This window comes from Somniosus microcephalus, chromosome 28, assembly GCF_052327205.1.
Source record: "Somniosus microcephalus isolate GS21.2 chromosome 28, FLI_Smic_1.0, whole genome shotgun sequence".
In the NCBI taxonomy this organism is placed as follows: domain Eukaryota; kingdom Metazoa; phylum Chordata; class Chondrichthyes; order Squaliformes; family Somniosidae; genus Somniosus; species Somniosus microcephalus.
This window is the reverse complement of record NC_141014.1, coordinates 21,145,989-21,154,022: the sequence shown is the minus strand read 5'-3', so window position 1 is coordinate 21,154,022 and position 8,034 is coordinate 21,145,989. Positions and strand designations below refer to the sequence as shown.

At 47.5% G+C, this 8,034-nt stretch overlaps 1 pseudogene; it reads right to left on the bottom strand.

Annotated features, from left to right (window-relative positions):
• Nucleotides 1-1,202: 1,202 nt before the first annotated feature.
• On the bottom strand, nt 1,203-1,375 carry LOC147099046 (U2 spliceosomal RNA; annotated as a pseudogene).
• Between the last annotated feature and the right edge of the window lie 6,659 nt (nt 1,376-8,034).

Sequence of the window (8,034 nt, the reverse complement as noted above, 5' to 3'; positions counted from 1 at the left end):
ACAAGTGGCACCTGCAATTGCAGGGACATCTTCTGATCCTTCAGGAGGAGATAATGAGCCAGTTATAGCCCACGAGTCCTCAGAGAGCCAGCAGCGAGCCACTTCACTTAAGATGCAATACTTAGATAATGATTAACGGACTCTCACCACATGCTGCCATCAAAGGGAAGAACCAGAGGAAGAAACACTAGCCCACACATAAAGCACAAATTTTTCCCACGAATGAATTGGTCACATTTGGTCTGTAATTTGGTGTTGAGAGTTTGTTCATGGCATTGGAGAGTTGGCTGCGAGGAAGGCGCTGAATGCAATTTTGGAAAAATGCAAGATCACGTCCGAAGGAATGTATGATTTTGCATAATGACCATGTAGTTATGGCCCCCTGATGTTTGCCTGTTGGCTTTTGAGTGGTCGGAGAGGAATTTTTGACAGCTGTTTCCTGGATTGGCTGTGGAGGTGAGTCCAGTCAGAAGTGGACGAGCACGTAGTAACCTGATGGCCTTTTCTCATCCTGAGTACATAGCAAGATTATGGCTAGTGACTGCGTGTACCAAACATACTATTTACTTTCTCACTAAGCCTCTCAGATTTACCATCTTAAGTCTTTGAGATGAAGTCTCTGTCCAACGAGCTGTCAATCGCAATGCGCTCCAGGGAATTAAGGACCTACCCTTTCCTTAAAGGACAGAGAAATATCTGTGAACCACATTCACTACTCCTGGGTTAAGGGCTAGCCAGCTGCAAAAAGAGAATGGGGCCTCGAAGATGAGGAACAATAAAAGCAATGGCAGAAGTATCTCAGTGCCAGCATCAGTGTAGCCATGTTCAAGAGCTGTAGGAAATGATAATCAGCACAAATGCTCACTCCACTGATTGATGATGGTAGAGTTCCTTGTGAAGTGCAGGGGCGGGAGTGGACACCTATCATTTGGTGAAATTGTGCCACAAGATGATCCTGGTCCACTCAACATGGTATCACAGTGGCGCGAGTGAGCTTGTAGGCAGCTTGCTGTGAAATGGCATGAGACTGACATCTTTCAGGGCAAGGTGGAGCAGCAAGAGGGCAAAGGACGAGAAGGAGTGGTACTGAGCCAACACAGGGGAAAGACATTTCCCCCGAGAAAGCAGCTGGTGTATATCAGCATCCTTAGTAATAATACTTGGTCCAAAAGCCTGTTTTTCACTTTAAATATCTTCTGAAAGGGAGCTACACCGTTCCCAGAAGCACTGCAATACCAGGTCGATGCGTGGAGTGGACGGAGCAAGCCCCTGTTCCATCTCCCTGTTCCAAAAATCAATTTAATATTTGGGCCCCAGATAGGGGACGTATCAGACATGAAACTGATAGCAGAACAGATTTTTTTTTCAAAAATATACTTTAATCGTAAAATTTGCATAGGTACATACAGTTCTGTCCAGATGTCACAATTTCAGATAGTATAATACAGGTCATACAGGTTAATACATTTACATTTACAATACAGTACATTTACACATATCCTCATACATTCACCCCGAAGGGGTTTTACACTGGTTCCAGCCCCTCAGTGTACAATGGCGGGAGGGCTCTACAATGAGGCCTTTCCCCTTTGAGCCTTTGTGACGACGGCACTGTTGGATTGCAAAAATAGGCCTGTGAACCGAAGCCTGAATCCTCCAGTCTCTAAAAGGTTAACCATTAGGCTGTAATACTAGAAATCATGTTTAAAGGATGATTAGCTTCACATTATTGAGATATATTAAAAGCGTATATGTAGCATTTAGATAGCTGCAAAGCATGATGGGCTGCTTGACCATTATATTAACTCTTTTAACTAGTACTGTACAATAGCTGACCAAAGCAAATTTGCCAGATTGCTGGTCGCCACCCCACTTATCTACAAACATTTCTGAATGTTATCAGCTTCAAAAAAGCAGTGTTCAACATAGCTTGCCCTTCTAAGAGATAAGGGTCACTAGCCACAGAGTATATGGCTTTGGGATTTGCTTGCTCGATAGTTACGGGAGACACATGTCCTTTGAAGTTACAAGTCTTCAGACACTGACTCCTACTGTAGAGCTGGGCTATAAAACATTTATAAGAGAAGTCTCTAAAATCCCACAACAAGTTGTGGCCACCAAGATGAACACTAAAAGAAATCGGCCACTTCTAAGACAATCCTTGCTTCAAACACCTTATCTCCCTTTGGAATGTTTGCTCGAAGCCTGAGCTGACATTGTTTATCCCAACAAGCTTTTCTCGGGAGATTAATGAAGTAACCATGCATCTCCAGGGCTAGCATAGTAGCACCAAGGGGTGATAAGCCCGGTTGCGGCCTTGCTTGAAGCTACTTTGTAGAGTCTCAATGTTTGAAGACTATGCGTTTACTGATCAGGGTAACTACAACTAATGTGGGATGTTTAGTGTCACAGGACAAACTTTTCCATGAAGGACAGGTGGCCTGGCACGGTCCAACTGGATGGAGTGTTCCGCGGCAGCGTGGCCAGACCCATCCTTCGCAACACCAGGGACAGGTAGAACCTCAGCACATAGTGACACTTGGTGTTTGCGTACCGAGGGTCTGTGCACAGTTTGATGCAGCCGCACACAAAGGTGGCCATCAGGATGAGGGCGACGTTGGGTACGTTCTTTCCCCCTTTCTCTGGAGATTTGTACATCGTGTTCCTCCGGACACGGTCCATTTTTGATCTCCAGATAAAGTGGAAGATGGCTCGGGTGACTGCGGTGGCACAGGGTCGGGGTATGGGCCACACCTGTGCCACGTACAGCAACACCGACAGCACCTCGCACCTGATGACCAGGTTCTTGCCCACGATCGACAGGGAGCGCTGCTCCCACATTCCCAGTTTCTGGCGTACCTTGGAGATACGCTCCTCCCAGTTTTTGGTACATGCCCCGGCCGCTCCGAACCATATTCCTAGCACCTTCAGGTAATCTGACCTGACGGTGAAGGGGACAAAGGATCGGTCAGCCCAGTTCCCAAAGAACATGGCCTCGCTTTTGCTACGATTAACTGTAGCTCCCGAGGCCAGTTTAAACTGGTCGCAGATGCTCAGCAGTCTGCGGCCCGACAACGGGCCCGAGCAAAAGACGGCGACGTCGTCCATGTACAGGGAGGCCTTAATCTGAGTGCCTCCGCTGCCTGGGATCGTCACCCCTCTTATGCCCGAATCCCTCCTGATGGATTCGGCAAAGGGTTCGATACAACACACAAACAAGACAGAAGAGAGAGGACAGCCCTGCCTGACTCCAGATTTGATCGGAAAGCTTTCTGATTAGAACTGCGCTACTGATGTCTGTGTAGAGCAGTTGGATCCAATTGCGGATTCCCTCGGGAGACTAGGCGTGCCCAAAGGGTTCGTTCACCTAGTTGAGGACCTACATACCGATACTTCAACGGTAATAGAGGATGACAGAACCAAAACAGATCTGATCCTCAGAGAGGGGCGTCAAGCAAGGGAAGCCTCTCTCACCTCTACTGGCGGGAGTAACTATGACACTTTTGGGGTTTGTGGGGCTAACGTCCTTTTCCCGCACCCCCCGAGAGGATCTTGGGTTATGTGTAGCTGTGAGAATCTGGGGTTCTTTATCGCAGTGAGTTGTACCTCCAAGTGGTCCCGCTGGGCAACACTTTGGTGTTGGCTGAACAACTGGCTGAGAACTCCACATAGGGGGGGTAACCAAACCTCTCAACCTCTTTGGCAGTTGACTGCCGAACCTTCGAGGGTCTCAGGCCGGTAGGTCCTCCGAATGTTGGGAGCCGGTGTTGCACTGTAGCTGCGGTAATCTTGCAGAGTTCTTAGCCGCAGTGAGTCATACCACAGGAGTCCCGTCGGCTGTACATATGTGCAGTTAAACTGACTGGCCGAGTAACTCTGCAAAATTGGCTGGGTCGTAACCTAACTCCATTCGACTGTAACGTTGAACTGAAGTTACGATAGCCAGGGTACCTTTGAGTGGTGGGCCGTGTGCGGGTCGTACCACTACGTGGTCCAGTCGGCGCACACTGTGTTGCCAAAACAACTTCAATCAACTCAAATAGTGGTTGGCGGCAACCATTTTCCCGTAGGAGGGGTCCAAAAAAAGTAAGTTATTTGACCCTTCGGGGGTTAACTGAGACGAGGCCTCAATACAAGACCTCACTTTTCAGTGTCGGTCCTACCCGGCTGAAGGTTCCGCCAATCAAGATCGAGAACAATGACGTTACGATTGGTACCAACCTAGGTCTATCCAATTGGGCCAATGGCCTGGTAATGCCGTCAATACCCAGTTCAGCGGCTTCGAGATGGTAGTTCGAAAGTTGACGATGTCCATTAGGACAGAGGAATGGCAACTCTTCTTGTTGGTCGAAGTGTGTGCTATATCCAATGACTCTCCAAGAATCAACCACCAGATCCCCATTGGTTGGTATTGTTAGATCCGTGATTCTGAGAGTATGCTGTTTTTCAATAACCACACGGACGCTGTAACTTAACAAACAGGTATTTACTGGAGGAGGGTAGTCTCAAGACTGGGGGTACAGAGGCATGCGCAAGGCTTATATACAGGTGTGGTCACTGCCGGTACTACAGTATACAGGAGCTGTAAAAGTAGTTCTGTCTTAAAGGCACATACACTACAATTCCTCCCCTTTTAGATTAGTAGTACCCCTAATATTCAAATAACAATTAACACTTTAACATGTACATTAAACAACAATAGTCCATTTATAGATTCAGTCTTTGGGGTGGCTTCCTGACCCTGTCGGGATAGCGCCTTTCCTGAGGTTCTTGTTCTTGGTGCAGAGGCGATTCTGACCCCTTTTCATCAGGTAGTTCATCAGGTTCCACTGCTAATTGTTCTGAGGTAGATGCTACCGGTATGTCGGGTTTATCCCCAGGTACTCGAGACATGGGGTTGACGCGTTCCTGTGACGCTAAGATCTGATCGATGTGGCGTCTCACAATGTTCTCCCCGACATCCACTGTGTACATTAATGGCCCCTGCCTTGTGCATATCGTTCCGGATTGCCATTTCTCTGTTCGATAGTCACGGGCCAACACTGGTTGTCCTACATTGAAGCTCCTTGTCGGCTTCTCATTGATGTGCTGGAATTGTTTGTCCTCAACATTTCTTCGCACATTTGGTCTGAGCAAGTCCAGACGAGATCTCAACCTTCGGTTAAAGAACATCATGGCCGGGGTCTGGTTGGTAACTGCATGTGTCGCATTTCGGTAGGCTAATAAGAAATTGTCCATCTTATGCTGTAGTGGAATTTCATCGTTGCACATGGCCTTTATCGCCTTCTTAAAGGTTTGTACGAACCTCTCAGCCAATCCATTTGTGGCTGGATGATACGGGGCGGATGTGTAATGCCTTACCCCATTCCTTCTCATAAATTTTTGAAACTCTTCGGACACGAACTGTGGTCCATTATCAGAGCAACTCTGCTCTGGCAAACCGTTTCTGGCAAATATGGTCCATAGGACTGCAATCGTTTTCTCTGTAGTGGTTAAGGACATTTTTACCACCTCAGGCCACTTCGAATGAGCATCCACTGCTATTAAGAACATTGAGTCCATGAATGGACCAGCGAAATCAATATGCACCTGTTGCCATGGAGAGGAGGGCCACTCCCATGGGTGCAGAGGGGCATGTGGTGGTGCATTTTGGACCTTCTGGCATCCTGAGAAGCTCTTAGTTAGGTCTTCGATTTGTTGATCGATTCCCGGCCACCACACATAAGCCCTAGCAAGGCTTTTCATTTTCACTCCCCCCAGATGACCTTCATGTAGCTCATTTAGCACTCTCTCCCTTAACTTGGGTGGAATCACCACTCTGGATCCACACATCACTGTCCCCTGGCATACTGACAGCTGTTCTCTTCTGGATGAGAATGCTGGCAACAGTGAGTCGCCATGTGTTGGCCATCCCCTCACCGTCAAATCATATACCCGAGACAGCGTCGGATCATTGCGGGTCTCCTTCTCTATATCCGTGTTCGTTACTGGCAATCGTTCAATTATTGACGAATAAAATATCTCGATAGGGTCCACTGCTGGTGCTTCCTCCACAGTAGGCAGTGGGAGGCGCGATAGCCCATCAGCGTTCCCATGCTGTTTCGTGCCTTTATATTCTATTTCATATTGATTCGCCCCTAGAAACAGGGATCATCTTTGTAACCGTTGTGCAGTCATCACTGGAACGCCCTTCTTAGGATTAAAGATGGAGACAAGTGGTTGGTGGTCAGTCAGCAAGGTGAACTTCTGCCCATGCAGATAGTGGTTGAATTTTTTTTACTCCCCATACGAGGCTGAGGGCCTCCCTGTCAATCTGAGCGTAGTTGCGCTCGGATGAGGTTAGTGACCGAGACGCAAAGGCTACTGGCCTCTCCAACTCGTCAGGGAATTTCTGCGACAGCATCGCTCCAATACCATAGGGTGATGCATCACATGCCAAACGAATTGGTAGTGTTGGGTTGAAATGGGCCAACACCTCTTTTGATGTGATCAATTCTTTACACTTCTGGAAAGCTCGTCTACGTTCATCATCCCACTTCCATGGTACCCCTGTTTGCAGTAGGGTGTTCAGTGGGTGTAATACCATGGACAAATTTGGTAAGAACTTGTGGTAGTAGTTTACCAGCCCGAGAAACGACCTCAGTTGTGACACATTTTCCGGTGCTGGAGCCTTGACTACTGCCTCAATCTTTTCAGGGGACTTATGTAACCACTCTTCATCGATGGCGTGGCCACAATACGAGATCTGTTTCTGGAAAAACTCGCACTTGTGGCGATTAGCTCGTAGCCCATACTCCTTTAATCTGGTGAGCACCTTCTCCAAGTTGGCGAGGTGATCACTGTCCTTTTTGCCCGTGACCAAGATGTCGTCCAAATAACACTGGCTCCCTGGAATCCCTTGCAGGACTTGATCCATTGCCCTTTTTCAGATAGCCGGAGCCGAGGCTACCCCGAACACCAGCCGGTTGTATTGATAGAGACCTTTATGAGTGTTAATCGTAAGGTATTGTTTCGAAGCTTCTTCTACCTCCATTTGCAAGTACGCCTGGGCTAGATCAATTTTGGTGAAGCGTTTACCTCCAGATAGCGAGGCGAAAATATCCTCAATTCGTGGAAGCGGATATTGTACCGTGTGAAGGACTGGGTTCACTGTCACCTTAAAATCCCCACAGATGCGGACCTTCTTTGGTTCCCCAGGTGTATTACTCAACGACCTCTTCATTACAGGAACGATGGGTGTAGCCCACTCGCTCCAGTCCACTTTGGACAGTACTCCTGAACGTTCCAACCCTTCCAGCTCTGCTTCGACAGCTGGTCTGATCGCATAAGGCACTGGTCTGGCCTTAAGAAACTTTGGGCTTGCTTTTTCCTCTATTTTAATCGTTGCTGTTATGCCTTTTAGTGTTCCTAGTCCCTCCTGGAACACTTCTTTTGCGTCAGTTAGCATTTTTGACAGTCGTCCAGGTGTGACGTCGTCATCCTTTTTGGCCTCAACCTTCAGTGCCTGTATGGAATGCCAATCTAATTGTATCTTCCGGATCCATTCACATCCTAGCAGTGGTGGTCCTCCATCTGGCAATACATATATATCCATTTTAGGTATTTCCTGGCCTTTATATATCACTTTCACCCTTATTTTTCCTTTGGGGTAGACTTTTTGCCCCGTATACGTCTTCAAGACAATAGCTTTCAAGGGTATATGTGAAAATAGCCGCTTGTAGTCCCTTTGGTTTATGACTGTTAGGGCTGATCCTGTGTCCAATTCCATTTTCACTTGGACTCCGTCTATCTTGAGTGTAACCCAGATAGTCTGGTGATCCTCCATTTTGGTTACCTTATGTAGTTTCAGACAACTCAGCTCCTTGCTTCCGGAGTCTGTGTCACTTTTCTGTTTGTCTGAACCACTGTCCATCATCTGGTGTACCTTTCTGTACTTCTCCTGTGGAGATTTCTTACTGTTGGTTTTCTTCCCAGACCTGCAGACTCTTGCTATGTGTCCTGCTTTTCCACACTGTCTGCACACTTGGTCCTTGA